A 25,631-nucleotide genomic window follows, 5' to 3' on the forward strand; every position below is an offset into this window, starting at 1 on the left:
CCAGGTCTCGCGCACTAACGAGCTCGTTGCACTCGATATTCTGGGGCCTTTTCCGGTCACGCCTAGGGGTAATAAGTACCTGTTGGTGGGGGTCGAATATTTTACCCGGTGGCCTATGGCGGGCCACTCGCCAACCAGTCGGCGGCGGCTGTGACGGACGCCTTTGTCCAGGGCTACGTCCTGGACAAGGGGGCTCCCGAACGCTTGCTGACTGACCAAGGGAAGAATTTTTCGAGTAAATTACTGCAAGAGGTGTGCGACCTGTTGGGTACCAAGAAGGTGCGTACCTCCCCGTACCACCCGCAGACGGACGGGATGGTGGAGAGGCTTAACAGGACATTGACTTCTATGTTGTGCCAGCAGGTGTGTGAGGCGCATGTTGATTGGGACCTGCAGGTCCCTGGGGTCCTCGCCGCGTATAGAATGGCCCCCCATGCAGCTACGGGATTTTCCCCGTTTTATCTGATGTACGGTCGGGAAGCCGACCCACCCATGGAAACGCAGCTGGGTCTGTCCGCACCACGGGCAAATTCGAAATTGGCAGAGCATATTAAATTTAATATTCATAAGCTGACAGAGGCAAGGGAGGCCGCACGGCTTAATTCACGGGCTCGCCAAATTGCAAACGAGCGGTTGCGGGCACGGAAGGTGTCCGTGCACAATTGGGAACCAGGTGACAGGGCCTGGCTGCATTGCCCGCAGGCACCTTTGGCTACGTCGCCTAAATTGTTGAAGCCGTGGCGGGGACCCGTGGAGGTCGTGCGGGTTGCACGCCCCCAGTGCGTTCAGATAAAATGGGGAAAACGCCGTTGGTACGTCCACCCCTCCCGACTGAAACCGTTCTCGCCTCCGTATGGCCTCCCCTTGTGTCATGAGGGCCGAGCATGTGACGTGACCAGCGACCCTAAGGGGGAATTGTCTTTGCCTGCTCCTCACATGTCTCCGCCTGATCCGCTCCCAGGTGTCTCGGAACTGACAGCTGCCGACCACCGGCGGCCGGATCTTGAGCGGCCGGAGCCACCGGACGGTCGCCAACGTCCCGTCCCATACGACGGACCGGCCAGACGAACTCGCGCTAGGTCGCGCTACTTTGTGTGACCTGCCACGTGAGGAGTCGAGGCAGCCGGAGCGCCTCGGCACTGCGTTTAGTCACAGAGACACTTGGCGCGTTCGGTTTCCGGTGTTCGCTTTTATTGTGTTCGTTTTCCGGTGTTCGCTTTTATTGTGTTGTTCGTCGGGCTGTATATTGCTTCATATTTAAGTGTTGTGTTGTGTTGTTGTTGTTGCGTTACGGGGCACACTGAGAGGTGGAGTTTCTTTGTTACTGCATTGACGTTAGGTTGTGTTGTTGGTTAACAGCCGGGCCGGCTGCAAGCTATGTGGGAGGGGGTGATGTAGAGGTGATACGCGCTGGGATTAGAGATCGTATGCCAGCGCGTAATGATTGGCTGTGTAGGTGGTGACGTGCGCTGACGGTGGAGGATCAGGGGTCAGCGCGGGGTCGTGGGTTACGGGGTACTGATTGGCTGTGGACCGGTGACGTGCTGAGAGGGAGTGATCGGGTGGCAGCGCGGTGTGATTGGTGGAGGAGTGTTAACACGCGCTGGGGAAAACGGATCGTAGAGAGAGTGCGTCGTGATTGGTTCATTAAGGAGCGATGCTCACGTTGAAGTACGCATCAGCTCCGCCTCTCGTGAGCAGGGGCTATAAAAGGGGATGCACACAGGCGTGAGGGCAGTGTGTAACCAGCGAAGAATGAAGACGGGGATGAAGACCTAGGGCCCTGCGGTACCTAGTCCCGCTGTCCTAACGGGACCGGGACTCTGTGTAACCCAGAGGCGAGTGTAGTGTGTGTAGCCATAGGCGTAAGGTCTACACGAGCCGAATGCAGTGTATTGTGTAGCCAGGGACATAGGGTCTACACGAGTCAAGTGTATTGTGTAGCCAGGGACATAGGGTCTACACGAGTCGAGTGTATTGTGTAGCCAGAGGCGTAGGGTCTACACGAGTGAAGGGTATCGTGTGTAGCCAGAGGCCTAGAGTTTACACGAGAGTAGTGGAGTGTGAAGTCGGAAGAAAGGAGACTACACGTTGTATTTTGACACGTAAAGATTTAATAAAAAGTGTGTTCCCGTCAAGAAGTTCCTGCCGTCAATTCCCATACTTCATCTCTATACGATGATAGATATTTATCGTGTACGTGTCTCAGCGTGCATGCGTGCGTGTGGCTCTATATATAAACCGCATAACCTCCCCTGAAGCGATGCGTGGGGTGGCGGATTTTGGTGCGTGGGCCTCAGGCTCCCGGGGGGGTTCCGGTTCCCCGAATCCAGAGTCGGCGACCCCCTGAGACCGTCGCGATTAGCCGGGCGTCGGGGCTGAGCGAGCACCTGTGATGAACAAAAACAAAAAAATGTTTGACAAAAATGTTCATCAGGTCAAGCTCACTGAGCTATATCGAGCTCTATTTTCAGAAGCGAGCTGGCCGCAAGTGGCTCGTGATCATCATCATCCTTTTGAAATGTAAAGCAGCCAAATACTCCAAACGCGTGGTGATGTTGATTCTCAATGTGGAGGGGAAAACCGGAGGACCCGGAGTAAATCCACGCGACCATGGGGAGAGAGACACGAAAACTCCAAATATACAACAGGCGTCAGGGTCGGGATAGAACTCACGACCTCATGTAGACCAGGCGAGGTAGTTAACATCTCACCACAGAGAGAGAGAGACGCAAACTCCACATATAACACGGGCGTCAATTCATAGCAGGACCCTCCTCAAGCAGAGTTTATGGGATTTGGCGAATCGCGTGCATGCCATGCATGGCATTGAATTACGATCCCCACCATCTTTCCATCACCACCATTACCCATCAAGCACCACAACCATTATCACTACCATCACCACCATGACCATCATAATCATGAAACCACACCTACCATCAACTATCATCATTCAGCACCATCATAGATCATCAATCATCATCATTATTACCCACCACCAAGAATAAGATAAAGATCTCCCGTATAGCCTTACCGGATTGTTGGGCCAAGTGCTTTTAGCGAGCACTTACGAAGGCCGGCACAGCATAGGAGAGGTTGTGTGGCCAGCACCGCGGCCAGCCGCCTTTGTCTTCCCAGTGGCGATATTTACACATTGCACCACGTACTCATTTGAGGCTGAGTCGACTTAGGGGAGGCCCAAAACCGATTCATATAATCGTTACTGGTGTTGGCCGTGAGCTGGAATAGAACTCGAGTCGCCGGGTTCGTAGCGCGTGGCACTAACCATTGCACTACTGCTCCCCCATATGTCCCACCACCACCATCATCACCATCATAATGACAATCTAACCACCACCATCATAATGACAATCTAACCATCATCACCATCATAATTACAATCTAACCACCACCATCATCACCATCATAATTACCATCTCACCAACACCATCAATCATCGTCACCACCATCACCATCAGTTGCTTATGAATTACCATTGAGACTGCTCCTCCGATTAGCACGGTTGACTACGTACGATGCGAAATAAGTTCAACATACATATATTAGCCGATCGAAAATAACAAGATCATTAGAACATGTGTTAATTATTATAAATTATCATGTAATTAATTCATTGTCTCTTCATTTCGCATCAATTGGCTTGGGGGGGAGTCGCGTTGCAGGAAAATAAAATTGAAGATGCAACCCAACACATCTGTCTATAGCACTGCGTTGCAATAGGCGACGTTTCGAGCAATGACCCTTCTTCACAGCACATGGAGGTGCCAGAGAGATGACACTTCGCTGGTCCGCAACGTCACCGATGTTACACACGTAGACATGGTTTATTTAAAAGGGTCACACACACAGACACAGTGTTGTCTTCCCCCCACCCACCCTACCTCTCAAATCAAAGCCCAGCCACCCACATCTCCCATCCACTCTCCCCATCACTCCTCGCCTCCCTCCCCCTCGCCCCCCTCTGAATGCCAACCCCGTTCCATCGTCTCGCTGAGCTCCATTGAGACACGCGCACAGCGCCAGTGGCAATCCACTGCTGGATGAGGGCCTCCCTCCAACCCGGGTTGTTTGACCATACTTCACCACGCCGGGTGAGTGCGGCTTGGTGAAGGCGTGGAGAGCAGAGACGCGGCGGGGGACATGGAAGTGCAGTACAACGACAGATTTGCTGCATTGCGCTCTGCTGCTTATAACGCAGTCCCGACGCCCTATGGCAACCTGTTTGTGTGTGCGTGAGTGTGTGTGTCTGGGTGTGCGTGAGTGTGTCTGGGTGTGTGTGTGTGCGTGAGTGTGTCTGGGTGTGTGTGTATCTGAGTGTGTGTGTGTGCGTGAGTGTGTCTGGGTGTGTGCGTGTGTAATGGGGAGCGGTAGCGCAGTGGTTAGCGCTACGCTGCGCTACGAACTCGGCTAGCCGGGTTCAATTCCCGCTCACGGCCAACACCGGTGTAATGTTGTCTCTTGCACACATTACACCTTGCCAACACAGTTGTGATGTGTGCGAGAAGATGAATGTGGTTTTCGCCCACGGTAACCCGCCCACCCCACGTATCCCCGCTGATTCCCCCCTCCCTCCCTCCTACCCCCTCGCCCCAGGGCTCATTCACTCGCCCCAGGCAGGAACACCACCGTCTCTGTTTCTCGTGTGAATGTGAGAGAGAGAGAGCGAGAAAACATTTTGCTCCTCGTCTTCACCACCACCACCAAAAACATATCGAGACCCAACCCAGCCATCACAATAAACATCTCCCCAACAAGTTCAGCACACACACACAAAAACGCAAGCACGCCTCTGGCCTCCGCGTGACGTGCACGGACCATTATAAATTACACGGAATATATTTATTTTCGTAAATTAAATAATAATCAAATATTTTTTTGGGCTAAAACAAAATAAGCAGAAGTCTCGTATGTCGGTTGCCGAATCACGCGGAATGCCCCCCCCCCCCAATCGAAGTGCGGCCCAACAACACCCCTCGACTCCCAGCACGGCGTCGGGGAGGCCCTCATCATCCAGCAGTGGATTGACACAAGGGCAGTGCATGTGAACATTTTAATGTACGTGTCGTATGTTCCCAAATCAATGGGGGAGTCCTGGTGGCTCGAACGTCGGAGACGTTGAGCCGGCACCGCTGAGAAAGCCGGAGATCGAATTTGGATTTCAGCCGCTGCTGCCTTTGGTGAAACGAGCGACTTGTCAAGACGCAGCGAGTAGCCCGGCCACCAAGGACTTGCAGAGGAACTTACGGACGTACACAGAGACCCATGAATTCTCATAGAGACCCATAGACTCACATAGCGACCCATAGACTCGCATAGAGACCTATAGACTCGCATAGAGACCTACAGAATCACATAGAGACCTATAGACTCACATAGAGACCTACAGAATCACATAGAGACCTATAGACTCACATAGAGACCTACAGAATCACATAGAGACCTATAGACTCGCATAGAGCGAGTTGTGATGAAACCAGATTCTCAAGCGTCGTGAGATGATGGTCGTAGCCCGGTCACCAAGAACTCACAACGAGACCCATTGGCTTATGCAAAGAACCATAACACCTACAGAGACATCAGTGGACTTACATCGAGATCCATAGGCATATCCATAGATACCCATTTACTTTCATGGATATATCCTAGCTTCGTTGCCAGTGCCTCGGATCAAGGATGGCTTCCTATCCACAGTGGTTCTGTGCGTTCTGCGGTGACTGAAGAGCCCAATACGAGATGCAGGAGGCGCTGGATGGGCTGGGGCGGGTAGCTGGGGCAGGTGGCTGGTTTAGTAATAACTACTTTGTATCGTGTCCCCGCTGCCCAACTCCTTGAGTTGGCCTCCTCCTCCCCCGGAGAGTCTCGCTCGGACACTCCAGCGTCAACGTTGGAGCGCCACGGTGGCCTGGAGATGTTAAACCACCTCGCCTGGTGTACATGAAGGTCGTGGGTTCGATTCCGACAACGGACGCTTGTATATTTGGAGTCTGCGTCTCTCTCTCTCTCTCCGTGGTCACGTGGGTTTTTCTCCGGGTCCTCCGGTTTCCCCCCCCTCCCTCCACATTTTAGAAACACGCGTTTGAGAAACAAATAATGTCCACACGACGATAAGCCACCAACTTCGTTGTGCTGCCATTTGTAATGGCAGGGTCGCTCCTGCACAAATAACAATCTCTAAAGCTCAGTGGGGCCTCACGTGGTCAAATTAAAACAAAGTTGACGTTGTGAGTTTGTCCTCTGTCATGCCGTGTGGGTCGTGAGCGTTGTTTGACCACTCGTCGAGCTGATACACCAGTGGGGCTTTGCCTGGTGGGATGGGAATGGTTCAGTTGTATTTGTTTGTGTTTGTGAGATTTGTTTACCTTTCTTGTAACTGTGCACTACTCTCGTGTTTGTGTAATGTTTGTTGTTGTGACGTTCTTACCCCCGTGCCCCTACTGGACATCTGTGAAAGAGCTTCACAGCTCATTGGATTCTTCCAGTGTCAATTTTATGATTCTGATCGGTGCGGGTTGTTGAACGTGTGTGGAGCACAGACGCGGCAGCGTAGAAGTACATTACAACAACGGGTAATTGTGGACCAGTTGCCGCAGAATGCGTCTGGGAGTATTTGACCGCACTACATTTCCACGCGATGACAAGTCACCGCACTTCGTTGAGCTATTGCTTGTGATGGCAGTGGGGCCTTACCTGGTAAAATAAAATCATGATAAATAATACAGCTAAAATGATATTGCTCGCGAAAGCCGACGTGTTGAACTCGCTAAAAATCTAGTTTAGAGTTTACAGACGACCATCTAATAACTGCTGGGAGCTCCCGGGACATCACGGCCACGGTCTCCCGACCGCCGAAGGAAATTTTAATTTTGTATTTCGTGTTCGAGGGAGATGAACGGACAGTGGAGTGGAGGGGGATGGGGGGGGTAGCTGTGCGTGATTTATTCTCACGCGGGGGCCGCCCTTGCACGCCGGCGAGCTCGCGATCTTGGCCGGGCAAGGCACCCCGAGCTCGTAAGCCGAGACGAGTGGGAAACGCGCGGCCTGCTGCAGCCCGACATCCGCCTTCACAGCCGCTGATGATACTGTGGTGCCACAACGACGGGGCCGCTCTGCCGAGCCAGGGAGCCGCCCGGCTTCCACCACTGCACTGCCCCCCATCACCCCCCCCACATAAGCACGCACCCGCACCCACGTAGGGCCTTGTGGTCGGTTCACCTACCCTGAGTTTTCACCCGAGGGCCCCCTCGGGGGGTTACCCCACGGTTTCTCAGGGCCAGGGAATTGGACAGGACCCTTCCCAGGCTAAGTAACACTGCGGCGCCGTGGGCGGATTTGAGATCGCACGACCACGGCGAGCTCAGAGAGCCCCGCAGTTAGAAACGCATACAAACACAAACACGGGTCAGCAAGGCAGATAACTAGGATCAGGACCCGGGGCTGCTGATTAGCCAAAAGGTCAAAGGCCGGCGGGATCGCAAAAGGGCGGGAAATCCTAGGCTCAGGATTGGTCGAGAGACCAAGGCGGTCGGGACGGGGGCGCCTAGCCTTTGATGTGGATAGTTTAAAAGAAAACGCAGGGGCAGTAGGGAACTCTCTTCTTCTGGAGTAGTGACACGGGGTCAACGACGAGGGAGTCATCGGGCGAGCCGCTAGATCGTCTGCAGGACGACCTGAGCGCCGCAAGGTCACCTAGGACAACAGACGGTATCGTATTACGCGCCTTACAACACCTCAGAGCGGAGAGTAGGATCCGTAGGAGAGGGTTAGTTCGGGGTAAGGACGAGTAGGAAAGCGGTTTAACAGAGAGCGCAGCATAGAATAGGGCTGCACGCCACTAGAGAGTGGGTTAGAAGCGCCTTGCTGGCCCGCACACACACACGGGTGGCTCGGTGGGTTAACAAGGGTTAATAAAATCTCGAGCATAGTAACAAAACCGTGTTGTTGGGTGTTTTTGAACGTGGTATTAGCGTGCACTGCATTCGCGGGTGTGTGGTCGTTGTATGCGTAAAGGCCGTGGTCTCTGTACGATGGTGCGGGTACGGAGGTGTGTGTGTTAACGCCCGGGGAGAGCACTTCTGTGTGTTGGCGTGCCTACGCAGCCGTGTGAGAGGAGACTCGTCCTTGCACGATACTTGTGTTGACGTGCACGCGCGAGTGCGGGAGGGGACGAGTCGTCGTGTCGGCGTGCACCCCGCTCGCGTGTGCGAAACCGCGGTGCGCAGTGAAGCTGTTAGCTTTGTGCGAGCTTGCGTGTGCTCGAGCGCGTAATCGGCTGCGCATTGTTGTACGGTTTATCTCGCGCGCACGGCGGCGGCAACTTGAGTCGTTGTGTCGGCGCGTGCCCCGCTTGCGTGTGCTCGTGTGATCCCGTGTTATAAGTGTGAACGCGTGTGGTACGGTGTATGCGTAAGCTCTCGTCGTGCGAAATCGGCGTACCCCAGGTGCGCGATTGTAACGTGAGCGGCCAGCGCGGCGCAGAGCGGCGCAAAAGTGAGTGCCGTGCAGAGCTGTGTGTGGGAGTGCGCATACGTTCGTTACGTGTCGGATACGGATGCGCATTGGTAACGTGCCGCACAGGGCTATACTGCGAGCACGGCGTTTGATTGATGATGATGTGCGCACGTATGCTCGCAGCGTGGGAGCGCGGCGCGAGGCTGTAACAGTAGGGGTGTCGCATTCGAATGCCGGCGAAACCGTAGCGGGTAATAGGGAGGTGGGGTAACGTAAACGGAATAGGGGATGCAGGCGGGAGGGACCCCGGGGGCCAACGGCCCCCACAATACACGTCTAAATATATAAGCATATGATGTATATAAAATAAATATCATTTATATTAACAATTCACAGGCCTGTTACGTCGTCGACCAATGCATGGATGTCCATGAGTCAACACAGAGACTCATATAACTACAGAGAGACCCATTGCCATACATAGAGACCCATAGACTTACATAGAGACCTATCGATCTACATAGAGACTCATAGCCATACATAGAGACCCATAGACTTACATAGAGACCCATAGACCTACATAGAGACTCATAGCCATACATAGAGACCCATAGACCTACATAGAGACCCATAGTCATACATAGAGACCCATAGACTTACATAGAGACCCATAAACTTACATAGAGACCCATAGACTTACATAGAGACCCATAGACCTACATAGAGACTCATAGCCATACATAGAGACCCATAGACCTACATAGAGACCCATAGTCATACATAGAGACCCATAGACCTACATAGAAACCCATAGTCATACATAGAGACCCATAGTCATACATAGAGACCCGTAGACCGACTAGGTTCTCATGTTGATCGTTGTCGACTCCGTCGCCAATAACCGCACGCAAAAATAAACACCCACTGCATTGAATCTGGTTTCCCACTGCATTCTCCTGCGCTCTATCTGCGAGGCTTGAAATGTTCCACGTGATATCCGTGCGATGGACGACGCTCTTGGCTTGGCACGCGATCTGGACGCAGTGCGCGTTCCTGCAGCGAGGGCTGCTTGGACTGGTAGTATATGCATTGTCTTTGAAACTGATTGGTCTACACCAGTCAGCTTTCTTTAGAGACTAGGCTCGAAAGAAAGCTGTCCGGAGACTAAGAAGAGACGAGACGCTAGGCTCTAAAGAAAGCTGTCTCTGGTGTGGACCAATCAGTTTCAAGGACAATGCATAAACTTGATTTGAAGCTTTCGTGACTGCAGGAATCCATACCCTTTGGTTCTTTCGGTAAAGTCACGTAGGTAGACTTTATCGAAGGAACCAAAGACAATGCATATACTACCAGAGCGTGTTTTTGTTGTTTAAATGTTCACCACAAGCATATGTGGTGAATGCAGACATGATTCCGTGCAAAAGGTTTCAGTTCGGCGTTTCAACATCTGAACACAACTGTTTTATTGCCAGATTGGGTAAAACCTATTCTGATATTGAGATACTGGCAAGGGAGGTCCCACGATGCTTGGACTTGCCTTGGGAGTTCCGCAGAACCGCCGCTGACGCCGTCTCGTCTGGCGGCGTTCTCCGGCACAAGGTGATGCGCCGCTCGCTGCAAGAGAGTTCCCGAACGGTTAACGTCGACCCATGATCACAATTGCGAGGAAAACCGGTTTATTCGCCTGTTGGTTTACCACGTGGGGCCGCGGTGGCGTAGCGATTAGCCGCAGTGATTAGCCGCGGCGGTCCTCCGATCATACTTCACCACGCTGGTCGGTGCGGGTAGGTGAATGGGCGGGGAGCAGGGAGGAAATGAGACCCAGGGCGGCTCCCGATATCAGACGCCCCACTCTGATGGTGTCACCACCATGGGCGTCGAACTCAGGCCGCGGGGATAATGGCTCACAGCGAGACCCGCCCGTGTATGTTCGATCTATAGTCAAATTAACAATTTTATTCTTCTAAAATGCCTTTGCGATGAACACCGCCGAGAATGAGATCCAAGTCGCGCATTGCCTGCGGCTCCGCGCGCCTCTCGTCTGCGGGGTATTTTGGTCACTCGCCGCGTCCTTGGCGGTCAATGCATCAACGATTAAATTAATTTCGAAAAAAATGTTTTCAAAAGAAATGTCTCGCGTGAACATTCGCACAAGGGACATGCATTTGGCCATAAAACTGGTTTCAAACCTCTGCGTACCCCCCCCCCCCGCCCAACTAAAGACAAAGATCCCCCGTATAATTCTAGATTTGAAGCTTTCGTGACTGCAAGGATTCATACTCTTAGTTCTTTCGGAAAAGTCACGTAGGTAAAAATGAAATGATTTTTATTTTATTTAATTACTTTTGATTTCATTTTTTACCTACGTGGCTTTACCGAAAGAACAAAGAGTATCCCCCGTATAGCCTTGCACGGACACGTTGTTCCAAGTGCTTGTATTAGCGAGCACCACTTAAGGGCGACAATCAACAACGGTCGGTGCTGCGGGCCAAGGTTCTGATATTGACACTCGGCAGCAACAGCCACTCACTCGTTTACGGCTCAGTCGACCGAGTTGACCGCCTCCGAGATCACTCGCCGCTGATGATCGCCGTGGCCGGGAGATGTTGAAGGTGTGTTTTTTTCATTCGTCTCGAAAGAAACTAAATCCAAACTATTTATAAATATTTTTTTTTGTTTTTACTAGGTGAAGCCCCACTGAGTTTCGCGGTTCTTTTTTCAGAAGCGGCCAGGCTATCACAAATGACAGCTCAAAGAACTGATTAATCACCACGTGGAAAATGTATAGCAGCCAAATACTCGAAATGTGTGAAGTTGATTCTAAATGCGGAGGGAGAAACCGGAGTACCCGGCTAAAAATCCACACGACCACGAGAAGAGAGAGACACACACAGGCTCGGATACCAGGCGAGGTAGTTAACATCTCCTAGCCACCGTGGTGATGATGATGAGAGAGACATTGAAACTCAAAATATACAACAGCAGGCGTCAGGGTCGGGATCGAACCCACGTCCTCCTGCATACCAGGCGAGGTAGTTAACATCTCCTAGCCACCGTGGTGATGATGATGAGAGAGACACTGAAACTCCAAATATACAGCAGCAGGCGTCAGGGTCGGGATCGAACCCACGTCCTCCTGCATACCAGGCGAGGTAGTTAACATCTCCTAGCCACCGTGGTGATGATGATGAGAGAGACACTCAAACTCCAAATATACAGCAGCAGGCGTCAGGGTCGGGATCGAACCCACGTCCTCCTGCATACCAGGCGAGGTAGTTAACATCTCCTAGCCAACTTGGAGCCCCATGATGGCGAGAGACTCGAGTTCACCGGATGAAAACCCGACCACGCGTGCGAGGGGACAGCACTCAACGCGTGAAGCGTGCAGGCGATCAGCACCACCCCCTCTCTCTCCCTACACCCCCCCCCCCTCCCCGCCACAGCGGACACACACAGGCCGCGCTGGGGTCCAACTCGCCTCGTGTCGGTCCCCGATTCCAGCACCCACAGATGGGGCCCGTACATGCCCCCCCCCGCCACTGTGCGCTCCCCCAAAACCATGATGTGCACTCGGGGGGGGTGGGGGGGGGATGGAGGAGAGTGGGTGGCAGGGAGTGCCTGGCTAGCTGCGCCGTGCTTGGCTATGGGGGCGCATGAGGGGTGTCAGTAGCTGACCGCGTGTTGCTATCGAGGACGGAATTCCTCAGTCCAGTATCTATATCCAGCAGCCCTCTCTCTCCATCTCTCGTTCCGTCTCTCTGCGCGTCTCCCTCCCACTCTACATCCATCTTCCACTCCATCTCTCACTCATCTCTCACTCCACCATCTCTCACTCCACCATCTCTCACTCCACCATCTCTCACTCCACCATCTCTCACTCCACCATCTCTCACTCCACCATCTCTCACTCCACCATCTCTCACGCCACCATCTCCCACTCCACCATCTCTCACTCCACCATCTCTCACTCCACCATCTCTCACGCCACCATCTCTCACTCCACCATCTCCCACTCCACCATCTCTCACTCCACCATCTCTCACTCCACCATCTCTCACTCCACCATCTCCAACTCCACCATCTCTCACTACATCTCTCACTCCACCATCTCTCACTCCACCATCTCTCACTCCACCATCTCTCACTCCACCATCTCTCACTCCACCATCTCTCACTCCATCTCCCACTCCACCATCTCTCACTCCACCATCTCTCACTCCACCATCTCTCACTCCACCATTTCTCACTCCACCATCTGTCACTCCACCATCTCTCACTCCACCATTTCTCACTCCACCATCTCTCACTCCACCATCTCTCACTCCACCATTTCTCACTCCACCATCTGTCACTCCACCATCTCTCACTCCACCATTTCTCACTCCACCATCTCCCACTCCACCATTTCTCACTCCACCATCTCTCACTCCATCATCTCTCACTCCACCATCTCTCACTCCACCATCTCCCACTCCACCATTTCTCACTCCACCATCTCTCACTCCATCATCTCTCACTACACCTCTCACTCCACCATATCCCACTCCACCATCTCTCACTCCACCATCTCTCACTCCATCATCTCTCACTACACCTCTCACTCCACCATCTCTCACTCCACCATCTCTCACTCCACCATATCCCACTCCACCATTTCTCACTCCACCATCTCTCACTCCACCATCTCTCACTACATCTTTCCCTCTCTCCTCGATATCTGCATCCCTCCTCTGCTCCCGCTCTGACACTCTCTCCCCCCTCTCTCCGCCTCTCCCCCATGCGCATCCTTTCGTCTTCCTTTCACGCTCCCATTTCTCGCTCTCTCTCTCTCTGCTACTATCTCTCCTCCTCCGCTCGCCTTTTCTTTTTTTCTCCTCTCTGCATCCCTGCCCGCACTCTCCCTCCTCTGTTCATCGGTGCCTCGCTGTGGTCTATCTCCCCCACCGCCCCCCATATCCTTCCACTCTCTTCCCCTCTGATGTTCTCTCTCCATCCATGCCACCCCCTTCTCCACACTCCTCTCGCTCCTCCTCGCGTCCCCATAATTTATGGATGCTTCTTCACCTGCTTGGCGATTTCCGTGCGACGCCCCAATCTGTAAACATCACCCGCAACAATTACTTAGCGCAGATGACATTTCCTCCCCTGCCAAGTCTCGTCGGGTTCCCCCCCCCCACCTCAACTACCCCCCCTCCCCCATTCCCCCACCTTCAACTCTCCCCCACCGCCTCCCCCTAAAATATGAACGCACCATTCGACTGAGCTCATCTGCAGAGATGTAGAGAGAGAGAGAGCGAGCGTGAGACGCGGGCGATGGGAGAGTTCATTCCCAACGCTACGAGCCCGGCCACCCGGGTTCGATCCCCCCGCTCGCGGCCAACACCACCGGTGACGATTGTCCGAATCGGTCCTGGGCCTCCCCTAGGTCGACTCAGCCTCAAATGAGTGCCTGGTGGCGATGTGTAAACTCTCGCTGACAGCACTTGCCCCGACAGTCTGCACAGGCTATACGGGGGCGGGGGGGATATTTTTCTTTGTGGTTTAGAATCGGCCCGAGTTCGATCCCACGCATCCTTCATCGCGCGCTTGTCTGTGCCTCCCCTTAGGTCGACTCAGCCTAAAATAAATAACTACCTGCCGTGCGTGCGTGATGTGCGGCGAGGGACGTCAGTAAGCGAGGAGGAGGAGTAGGAGGAGGAGTAGGAGTAGGCTGAATACGTGGAGTCGCCTGCGTGTGTCCACGACAAGCCCGTGCCTTCGGTGGGAGGCGAGGGTGCGCCGTGTCGCCAGGCGACTCGCTTGTGGAACGCCGCGTCCCGCTGCGTTCGGGACGCTCTGTCCGCGGAGGTCTTAAGGGCTCTCGTCTGAAAGCCACATTTTTGATTCTCCTCTTGCGTATCCGTCTGCGTTTTTAAGGGGTCGATCTCCTCTTAGTTTTAACGTGAATGGGGTTATTTTTCCCTTTTTGCACCACTGGGATTCTGTTGCGAATGGCGCTCTCTATGAAGCTGACGTCCACTCGTTTCCGGCCTTAATAGGCGCTCGCCAACACGCCGTTTGCTACAGCAGTTTACAGCGGTCTTGCCTGGGACGAGAGCGTTGTCCCCTGGGCTCGCAGGGGAGGAGAGGCGGGGTGGGAGGTGGTGGGAGATGGTGGGAGATGGTGGGGGGTATTTTGGGCTGCGGGGAGTTGGGGGGGGGGTGCCTCTCATTGAGTCGCGCGGAGTCAAATGGCTTGAGACGACTCAATTCGAATCACGTGCGCACCGAAGCAAAGACAAAGATCCCCCACCACCACCCACGCCTAGGTAGCCTTTAACAGACCGTCGGGGCAAGTGCTGTTAGCGAGCACCTATCACGCCCGGCAGGACGCCACGATGTGGGGGTGTGTGGACAAGCACCACGCCTTTGTCTCCCCAGTGCGGATGTTTTACACGCGGCACCAGGTACTCGTTTACGCAAACGGACACATTCTGTACATTCAAAAGACAAAGATCCCCCGTATAGCCACATCAGGCTGTAGGGGAAAGTGCTGGAGGCGAGTAGCACCTTAGAAGGCTGCCACGGGGGTACAGCAAGGGTTTGGATGGGGGGGGGGCAGCAGCGCACCCGGCCGCCTTTGTCTCCCCACTGCTGCTATTTACAAACCGCCACCAGATAATCACTTTAAGGCTGAGCAGACCTAGGGGAGGCCCAAGAGCGGCGTTCAATCGGCACGTTTGACAATTGCTCACGTGAGACGACTCGATGTGATTGGCCGTGTCGGGTGGAGGAGGGGGCTTTAGGGCACGCGTTTTACTCACCGCGTTCTGACCCAAACAGAACACAACGAATCGTTAATCACGAGGTTGGTGACGCAAGCCCCTAACTTAGTAACAAGAAGTTACATTTTTTGTAGAATTCGGTAAAAAAAAAATTGTATCTAAATTTCATGAGCCGCAACGCAACGCGAATACGAGACGGTGGTGGTTTGTCCTTCACGAATCAACCCCTGGGTGAAGACGGTGGCTAGGAGATGTTAACTACCTCGCCCGGTATACAGCAGGACGTGGGTTCCATCCAGACCCTGACGCCTGCTGCTGTTATTTTATGGAGTTTGCGGTGTCTCTCTCCCCGTACTCGTGTGGATTGTTTGTCTCCTCGTTTAGAAACGCGCGCTTAGAAGATTTGGCTGCCATCAATGTCCGCACGGGAAGCCGCCGCGTCGCTGACCCATCATTTGTGGCCATATAACCTCAGTGGGCCTCACCTGGTAAGACACAAACAGAGTTTCGTAGTTTAGTCTTTTTTGTTACAGTCACACTGTTGGTGTCGAGGAAGCAGGTCGAGGCGCGTGGCGTTCCCGTTTGCTTTATTCACGATACACGTCCATGATCGAACACGGCCTGTTACATTCACGAGACTAAGAGGCGAGGGCCGCCCAAACCGCGGGGCCCGGGGCGATCGCCCCGATCCGCCGTACACCCTGCAAAGAACATTCGGCTCCCCTCCCCGTGCTAGGAACGCGCGGAGCCCCGAGGCACAGCAAACCGAGACGTCCTCCACCAGCGGAGCTGCAGCGCAACTCATCCACAAACTCGGCAGCCTCCACCGGAAGGGGTTCCGCACTCAACCCTAAACCCCGCGGTGACATCGAGCCCCGCTGTCAACCCGACACCCAGCAGCCTTCATCAACGGTGTAGCCTTCATCAGGAGTCCTCATCAGTGAGCTGCACCCTGAACCCTCAACAGTGCAGCCTTCATCAGGAGCTCACCATCAGTGAGCTCCACCCTGAACCCTGCAGCCTTCATCAGGAGCTCTCACTGTCAGTGAGCTCCACCCTGAACCCTCAACAGTGCAGCCTTCATCAGGAGCTCTCACCATCAGTGAGCTCCACCCTGAATCCACAACAGTGCAGCCTTCATCAGGAGCTCTAACCATCAGTGAGCTCCACCCTGAACCCTCAACAGTGCAGCCTTCATCAGGAGCTATCACCATCAGTGAGCTCCACGCTGAACCCTCAACAGTGCAGCCTTCATCAGGAGCTCTAACCATCAGTGAGCTCCACCCTGAACCATCAACAGTGCAGCCTTCATCAGAAGTCTTCATCAGTGAGCTCCACCCTGAACCCTCAACAGTGCAGCCTTCATTAGGAGCTCTAACCATCAGTGAGCTCCACCCTGAACCATCAACAGTGCAGCCTTCATCAGAAGTCTTCATCAGTGAGCTCCACCCTGAACCCTCAACAGTGCAGCCTTCATTAGGAGCTCTAACCATCAGTGAGCTCCACCCTGAACCATCAACAGTGCAGCCTTCATCAGAAGTCTTCATCAGTGAGCTCCACTCTGAACCCTCAACAGTGCAGCCTTCATCAGAAGTCTTCATCAGTGAGCTCCACCCTGAACCCTCAACAGTGCAGCCTTCATCAGAAGTCTTCATCAGTGAGCTCCACCCTGAACCCTCAACAGTGCAGCTTTCATCAGAAGTTTTCATCAGTGAGCTCCACCCTGAACCCTCAACAGTGCAGCCTTCATCAGGAGCTATCACCATCAGTGAGCTCCACACTGCAGTTCTCACCAGAACCGTGGCATAGCGTCTCCTCTAAGTTTAACACGTTGGCTCTAACGCGACACCCACAATTCGTTTCAGGCGGAACGGTCACGATTACATTTCCCTTCCTTCGTTTGTTCCCCTTCGCTGCTAAGACAGCGACGGCGGCAACGACGCGGGCTCGAGCACGTGGTGTGAGCGAACAAAGCAGGTCACGTGTTCACAATCATCGTCGTCATCATCATCGTCATCATCCGCATCATCATCATCATCCGCTGCAGCATCAGTAGCTGCAGGGAGGCTCGGGTTGATGCTCTTGGCGAGAGGAACCCGCCCACCCACCGCCCTCCATCCCGCTCGCACGCGCAAGGGCGCCATCGAGGAGGCTGCACGAATTTAATTAGTCAAGTTATCAAAAAATTTAAACGGCAGGCAAAGACTCATTTCTCAAAATTACACATTACCATTGATAAGGGGTGAGAAAGTTGAAACGTTTTTAATCAACGTCTAAAAATTATGCGATTTTGGATTTAAATGTGTTTTTTAAAATGTAAATTCGAGCAAACAGCAAAAATCAATCACGTTTACAGAAGATTATTTTTCTTAAGCCTAAGGAGCTTTCTACGAAAATAAATGAATCAAGAAAAACGTTATAAGCTCGCTTGTCATCTATTCAACATTTTCTATAAAAAAATGTTCTTAGAGACACAATGAGGGCACGGTACTGATTTTTTCTGAGTACGAAATACGAAACAAATATCGCACCCTCCGTCCTGCCCACCCTTGATCGCGTGGTGGCATCTCGTTCCGGGATTGGCCGAGTGAGCCCAGTGCGGCCTCCTCCTCATCCTCCTCATCATCATACTCCTAATCCACCTCATTCTCTTCCTCATCATCATACTCCTCATCCACCTCATTCTCTTCCTCCTCATCTCCTTATCCTCCTCCTCCTCATCCTCCTCTTCCTCCCCATCCTCCTCTCCTCGCCTCCTCTCTATTTAGGATTTGCATCCCCTTGGCAATCCGCTGGTGGATGAAAGCTGCCCCACCGCGGGCACGGCCCTCACCCCCGACAACTCCACACTCACCCCGGGCTGTTTGACCACAAACAGCCCGAAGGGGAGTGCAGGGAGGGGCGGCGTCAGATATCACTCGCCACTGATGGTAGCCGTGACCGAGATTCAAACTCAGCCATGTCTCCAGGTTTACAGCGCATTGTGCTAACCACTGCGCCACGTTTCCTCACCACCAGCACCCCCGGCCGCCTCAATGTATCATAACTACAGTGTATTATCCACAAGAGTTTTTTTTGGATTAGATCGCGTCAATATGAATGTGTCGTTAAAGCCGCCACCACCCGACACAGCTGACTAGTAAGGGTTGTCACGTAAACAGAACGTGGCCAATTCGTCGCTAGTACAGCACTAACCGGTGTGTTGGAGAGCCAAGCCACAACATTTACAATCTGAGTGCCACGCTTCGCCAGTAAATGCAGTATATTAATTTGTTTAAAGGTTTGCTGGCTGGCGGGCTGGCTGGAGGGAACGACGGGCGGGTAGGTTTGCGGTCATACCCAAAGGACGTGCTCGTTGTTAGTTCAACACAAATTGATTTCAGTTGGCGCGGCTCCAGCGCCACGAGGGCAAACGTCATAGCCCTTTTGTCACTCCACTGCTGGATTAAGGCTCCAACGAGCCGCTGTCGGTCACGGTGGGCGTTTGACCATACTTCACCACGCGGGTTAGCGCGGATTAGAGAAGTCAAAACCCATGACGGGTACACAAGGATTATAATCCACCACCGAAAATCCATCTTCTGCCTCGCCTGGTATGCAGGAGGTTCGTGGGTTCGGTCCCGACCCTGACGCCTGTGAAGTACCGGTGAAGACACTTGACGCCGAGGTGGAGGCACACGGATATTTATTCAACACAACTCGTATGTGACATACAGTACTGGAGGGGGTATCGGCCCCCTCACCCGACTAGCTCAAGGATACACTTCCTGGCTAAGTCCTAGCCTACCTCACAGTCCTCCACTACTGGGCTAGGGGAGGCTACTTGGCCCGACACTGGTAAGTCGGGCCGGTACCCGGAGTCCCAGACCAGCTCTTAGAAGAGCACCGGCTCTGGCTTTCGGGACCACGCCGCTGGCTCGATCCTGTTCGGCCCTGACAAGGACATCGAACGAGGGAGTCCAGGGCTCTATCTAAGATGTCTTCCGTCTTCTTAGTTAACTATAACATAACTAACTCCCGAGCCCATATAACGTCCCCTTTTATACCCAACCCTCCCTGAGGGGTGGGGCCCCGGGGGATCATAACGCCAAACCAGCCCCCCCCAGGGTGTCTGGCTCGGACGTCGCAGAGGGCACCTCCCTGTGCACACACGTAGCCCCGCCCACTGTGTTTCTTTCTCATAGACTGCCATACATAACGGCCCTCTCTCTAACATCCCTACATCACTCCCCCCTACATAGCTCGCAGCCGTCCCGGCTGCCAACATACAGAATGACAATAAAAATGAATTTTTACCGTAACCGCGCGTGTGCCTCACTAATTACCAACAATAACAAGAACGGTAACAAGAACACAAAAAAAATGCAACAGCAAGAAGGAAAAAAAAACAACCCGACGCACCCCCCCTTGAATAAATACGAATTCCGTAAGAACAAGCTATGTACAATTTGCAGCGAAGCCACCATACATACAACAGCAGGTGAGCACAACGTATGTAAATTCAATGGGCAGGGAACACACCCCCCCACACAACACACAATGAACACAACATATATACACATCTTGCGGTTTCACAACAGTCTGCGCATTTTTGCGCGTGTCCTTGCGGCGGGCCCCTCACACGGGGAAACCCCGGGTGGCGGACCGTCAGGTGGTAATCGTCCGTCCCGGAGTGAGACCTCCTCTGATGCCGCGTGACTGTTGGTATCCCCAGAAGGGGTGGTCGGGCGTGAGCCCGTCAGTCTCGATGCACCTGGAGGTGGCACGGCCGGCAAGGCATTAGGTGAGCGCGGTGGAGACGGACCTAGTGAGTCGGTCGACCCCCCACACGTCTGGCCACGCATGCGTGAAGTGGGTTTGTGTACCGCGACGAAGGGTTTCAACCGAGAGGGGTGCACGAACCATCGCCGCTTGCCCCATCGAATGCGCACGCACTGTGGTCGCAAGACCTCGACCACTTCCACAGGGCCCCGCCACGGCCGCGCCAGCTTAGGGGAGGTAGCCAGGGGCACTTGGGGACAGTGCAACCATGCCCTGTCCCCCGGTTTCCACTGTATTACATGCGCCCGACCCAGCCTGAGGCGCTCGTTCGCCTTTTGACGGCGGTCCGAGTTCAACCTCGCAGCATCCCGCGCCTCAGTTAATTTAGCCAGATTAAATTTGACGTGGTCAGCCAATTTAGTTTTTCCTTGCGGGTCGGGGATCTGCAGCTGGGCGCGAACAGGCGGGTCGGGTTCGCGACCGTACATAAGGTAAAAGGGGGAAAATCCCGTAGCTGCATGGGGTGCCATCCGGTATGCCGCCAAGACCCCCTGAATATGCAGGTCCCAATCAGTCTGTGAATCTGAGACCTGCTGTGCCATCATTGACGAAATGGTGCGATGCAGGCGCTCGACCATTCCGTCAGTCTGTGGGTGATACGGGGAGGTCCGAATTTTCTTTGTGCCTAAGAGGTCACAGACTTGTTTAAGTAATTTGCTGGAAAAATTTTTACCCTGGTCGGTCAGCAGCCGTTCCGGAGCACCTTTGTCCAGGACGTATCCCTGAACAAAGGCGTCCACGATGGCTGCTGCCGACTGGTTGGCAAGGGGCCAGGCCATGGGCCAGCGCGTAAAATACTCGACTCCTGTCAGCAAATACCTATTGCCCCTGGGGGTGGCGGGAAATGGGCCCAAGATGTCCAGCGCGACAAGCTCATTTATTCTGGACACCTTGATTGATTGCAAAGGCGGGTTAGACTCCCGTGCCGGCGGTTTCCGTTGCGCACACCGCGGGCATGAACTCAAAAGATCCCCAACATCCTTTGTCATACCAGGCCAAAAAAAATCTAGTTGTATCAGTGCAAGGGTCTTTAGAGTCCCCAGATGTAACAGGCGCTCATGCGCGGCCCACACCACTTTGCCTCGCAACTCAGAAGGGACGACCAGCCGATGTCGCTGTGATTTGCCGTCCCAATGCATGAGCAGACCCTGTACCATTTCCCAAGCACCCGAATCACCTTTCACCCGCCCAGCACCCCCGACGCGACGACGCCACCCGAGGAGGGAGGTATCCTCCATTTGGAGGCGCCCCCACTCAGTGACGGGCAACCCCAACAGGGAATCCCTTCCCTGTTGTTCAATCGAATTATCAGGCAGTGGTTCGTCGTCGTCGGTGGCTGCCAGGATCGGAACCGATGCGTCCCCTGAAGGTCTGCAACGTCCCGACCCCAGGAGGCATGCACATTCCGAGGTGGTTGGCATGCGTGACAGAGCGTCCGCGTTGGTATGGCGAACGCCCTTACGGTAAGTGGTCTCAAAATCAAAATCCTGGAGAACCTCCAACCATCGAGACAACTGTCCCGATGGTTGTTGAACTCGCAGGGCATACTGTAGTGCCGCATGATCTGTGCGGACGGTGAAATGCCGACCGTACAGATATGGGCGATATTGTTGGATGAAAAAAACAATTGCCAACAGTTCTCTACGGGTGACACAATATCTCTGCTCCGCAGGAGACAACACCCGACTACCGTACGCGACCACCCGTTCAACGCCATCAACCACCTGGGAAAGCACACCCCCAATACCCGTGTTGCTCGCATCGGTGTCGAGCAAAAAGGGCTTCGAAAAATCAGGGTAAATCAAGGGAGGGGCTTTCACCAGGGCGTCCCGAAGGGAGCGGAACGCAGCCTCCTCCTCTTGGCCCCAGTGGAACCGAACCCCTTTAGATGTTAAAGCGTGCAGGGGTTTAGCAATTGTTGCAAAATCAGCAACAAACCGTCGATAATACGACGCGAACCCAATGAAACTCCTGACCTCTCCCACCGAGGTGGGAGTCGGCCAGGAGCTGACACACTGCGTTTTGGCGGGATCGGTAGCAATACCTGAGCGTCCCACGATGTGCCCCAAATAACGCACCGAATCACGCAACAAATGGCATTTTTGGGGCTTGAATTTCAAATTAGCAGCCCGCATCTTTAGGAAAACCGCCCGCAACCTCTGGAGATGTTCATCAAAAGTTTTACCAAAGACGATAACGTCATCCAAATAAATGAGGCACGACTCCCATTGCAGTCCAGCCAAAACCAATTCCATTAAACGCTGGAAAGTTGCCGGCGCTGAGTGTAAGCCCATCGGCAACCGGTTGAATTGAAACAAGCCGTGCGGTGTACGAAAAGCAGTTTTAGGCTTTGACTCATCATCCAGAGGAAGCTGCCAGAATCCCGAAAGTAAATCGAGTGTGGAAAAGAATCGCGCTCCCGCCAAGGCGTCAAGCGATTCATCCATCCGAGGGAGCGGGTATGCGTCGGCAACCGAAATTTTATTAAGACGCCGGAAGTCAACGCAAAACCGCAACGAACCGTCCTGCTTTTTAACCAAGACGATCGGCGCTCCCCAAGGGCTGGTGGAAGGAGAAATAATGTCTGCGGCCAACATGTCATCAACAGCCGATTTGACATGGTCCTTTTCGGCGGGACTCAACCGAAACGGATTTTGGCGAATTGGCGCGCTGTCACCCGTGTCAATATGGTGACGCAGCAAGTGAGTGCAACCCAAATCATATTTATTTCGACTAAAAACGTCGGAAAATTCTCGCAGTAGTGTTTTAAGTTGTTGACGCTCTGAATCGGACAGGTCCGTCGATCCCGCACAAAGCGCCTCGAGCCACCCTTCATCGCTGTCCGAATGCGGTTGCGACGCAGGGACAGTGTTGACGCTATTTACGGCGGGTTCCACACACGGCACCGGCGTTGCGTGAGCAAGCACGGTCCCCTGTGGGACCACCACCGTCCGCGAGCCCACATTTAGGACCGCGATGAAGGGTTCACCATTCCCTCTCACTGGTCTGGGCCGGAAGTAAGTCAGGTCCACTAACCCCGGCCCTAGACGGTCCCAACAGTACCCCTTGTGCCCCAGCACCCGTAACGAGGGGCCGCCGAAGTTTCAAGGGTACCAACATTTGCGTCCCCGGAGGGACGCGTACCGTTCTCTCCACGAACGCCGGCACCGTCGCGAACGCCGTCCGCGTCGCAACCGGTGATGGCAGAAACGCCATGCGTCTGCCCGACGGAAGCTCTATGCAACCCTGGTCGATCAAAATTACAATCGGCATTTTGGCCAGGAAGTCTGTCCCCAGCAGGCACGGAACCGCCAGCGAGGAAGAAACAAAAATCGGCCCAGATAATTTTATTTCCCCGATACAAATTTGGGCACGAATTTGTCCGATGATGCCAAGTGAGCCCCCGTTAGCCGCATAGAATGGTATGTTAACTGGCATCAAGGGACGACTCCGGACAGGGAGAATATTATAAATTAATTCCGAAATAATAGTCGCCGATGCTCCCGTATCGACCAGGATGCGCACTTCAACCCCGTCGATATACCCCACAACGGCCGACGACCCCGACGATGCGGCAACCACACGATCGGCCAGCACGGACCACTGGCCGGGTTCGATATGGGTACCCGGAGTGGTGCGTGATGGTGCGATGGTACGTGATACCGGCCCCCCTCTCGTCGCGGTGTTTGAGTGCGTGACGGGTGTGTGTGTGGGCCAAACGTGTGGGGTGCCGCGACTCGCCGGTTTTTGATGGTGGAGCTTGGGATGAGGCCCGTCGTCCCGGTGAGGTGTCGTCCCGCGCTGACGAGGAGAGCGGCACCCCGAGGCGACGTGGCCCCGGACGCCGCAGTTAAAACACCGTGGGAGCGGCGTCGGAGGTGACGAATGGTCGGAACGGCCCGACCCGTCCTGGCCCGGCCGTGCACTCGTCGCCTGTTGCCATCGGTGGTCGACGGCGTAGAGTTCCTCCGTCGGAAGGGTGGCTGCAGCCACCGCACGCCCCGCCGATGCCCTGCTGGCTTTCCGCCGGAGCGACAGGAGGTTTGCGTGGAGGAGCCGCGCCGCCTGGAGCGATGTCATTTCCGCGTCCTCCTGTGCGACGACAGCGATGTCAAGGTCGTCAGCCAGGAGGAGTATTTTCTCCGTCACCATAGCGTCGATGCCGTCGTCATCCATACAGGGGAAGGCCGACTTGGCCATCGCCAGGAGGCTCGTTCGGTACGCCAGGGGCGACTCCTTTTCACCCCGCTTGCGGTCGTAGAACTCCTGTCTGCATTCCGCCGATGGTCCGTAGACCCCTCCCAGCAGCTGCAGCGCCATCGGTAACGTCGCCCGCCTCTCTTTAGGTGCCGATGTGAGGGCTGCGAGCGCGTCGCTGTCGAGGAGCGCCGGCAGCGCGCAGAGAGCCTCCTCGTCTGTCCACTTCGCCATCTCTTGATGGGCGAGGAATCGCCTGCGGAACCCGGCCCAGTCCCCCTCCGCGCCGACGAACTCTTTCAGCGGGGGCAGCCTCTGATGGAGTGCAGCGGTCGTTGTTGATTCCCGCGGGCGGATGTCACCTCCACTTGGCTGTGCGTTGGTACGAGCGGCCGATGGAATCGCCTGTCGCGGTGGTGATGACGTCGTGGCTTCAGCGACGGCGATGCCGGAGTGGATGTTTAGGCTGGCCACGCCCCGAACAGCTGCAGCGTCGATGGCGGGAGATTCAAACTCGGGCTGCTCCGAAATGGCGGGAAGGTGCCCTGGTCGTTGGGCCGTCTCGCCCCGTGCTGAATCACCGGCCCCCAGCCGCGTGATGGACTCCAGCGTGGCGGCAGCGGCGTATAACAGCTCCGCCAGCCTCCCGTGAGCCAGCCGCAACGCGTCTGACTGTGATCCTCCTTCACTCGGATGCCCCGGTGAGGAGACATCAGGCTCCGGCTGCACTGTGGCTTGTGTAGCCGTCCCGGGCGTTTCGATCTCGGCCGTATCTTCTTCTTGCGGTACTATGGCCCGCGTTGTCTTCCGCGTGTCCATGTTCGAGTTTTACTTCTGACACCAGTTGAAGTACCGGTGAAGACACTTGACGCCGAGGTGGAGGCACACGGATATTTATTCAACACAACTCGTATGTGACATACAGTACTGGAGGGGGTATCGGCCCCCTCACCCGACTAGCTCAAGGATACACTTCCTGGCTAAGTCCTAGCCTACCTCACAGTCCTCCACTACTGGGCTAGGGGAGGCTACTTGGCCCGACACTGGTAAGTCGGGCCGGTACCCGGAGTCCCAGACCAGCTCTTAGAAGAGCACCGGCTCTGGCTTTCGGGACCACGCCGCTGGCTCGATCCTGTTCGGCCCTGACAAGGACATCGAACGAGGGAGTCCAGGGCTCTATCTAAGATGTCTTCCGTCTTCTTAGTTAACTATAACATAACTAACTCCCGAGCCCATATAACGTCCCCTTTTATACCCAACCCTCCCTGAGGGGTGGGGCCCCGGGGGATCATAACGCCAAACCAGCCCCCCCCAGGGTGTCTGGCTCAGACGTCGCAGAGGGCACCTCCCTGTGCACACACGTAGCCCCGCCCACTG

At 54.4% G+C, this 25,631-nt stretch overlaps 1 protein-coding gene across 1 annotated transcript in view; it reads right to left on the reverse strand.

The window, feature by feature from the left end:
* Positions 1 to 15,806: 15,806 nt before the first annotated feature.
* Positions 15,807 to 25,631, reverse strand: part of LOC133340280 (carbonic anhydrase 7-like) — a 53,276-nt gene continuing 43,451 nt past the window's right edge. Inside the window, exon 8 of the mRNA XM_061548380.1 lies at positions 15,807 to 18,869. The gene's annotated coding sequence lies outside the window, so the exon portion shown is untranslated. The remainder of the gene's footprint in view (positions 18,870 to 25,631) is intronic.

This window comes from Lethenteron reissneri, chromosome 9 (genome assembly GCF_015708825.2).
Source record: "Lethenteron reissneri isolate LAM-NWPU_2019-01 chromosome 9, ASM1570882v1, whole genome shotgun sequence".
In the NCBI taxonomy this organism is placed as follows: domain Eukaryota; kingdom Metazoa; phylum Chordata; class Hyperoartia; order Petromyzontiformes; family Petromyzontidae; genus Lethenteron; species Lethenteron reissneri.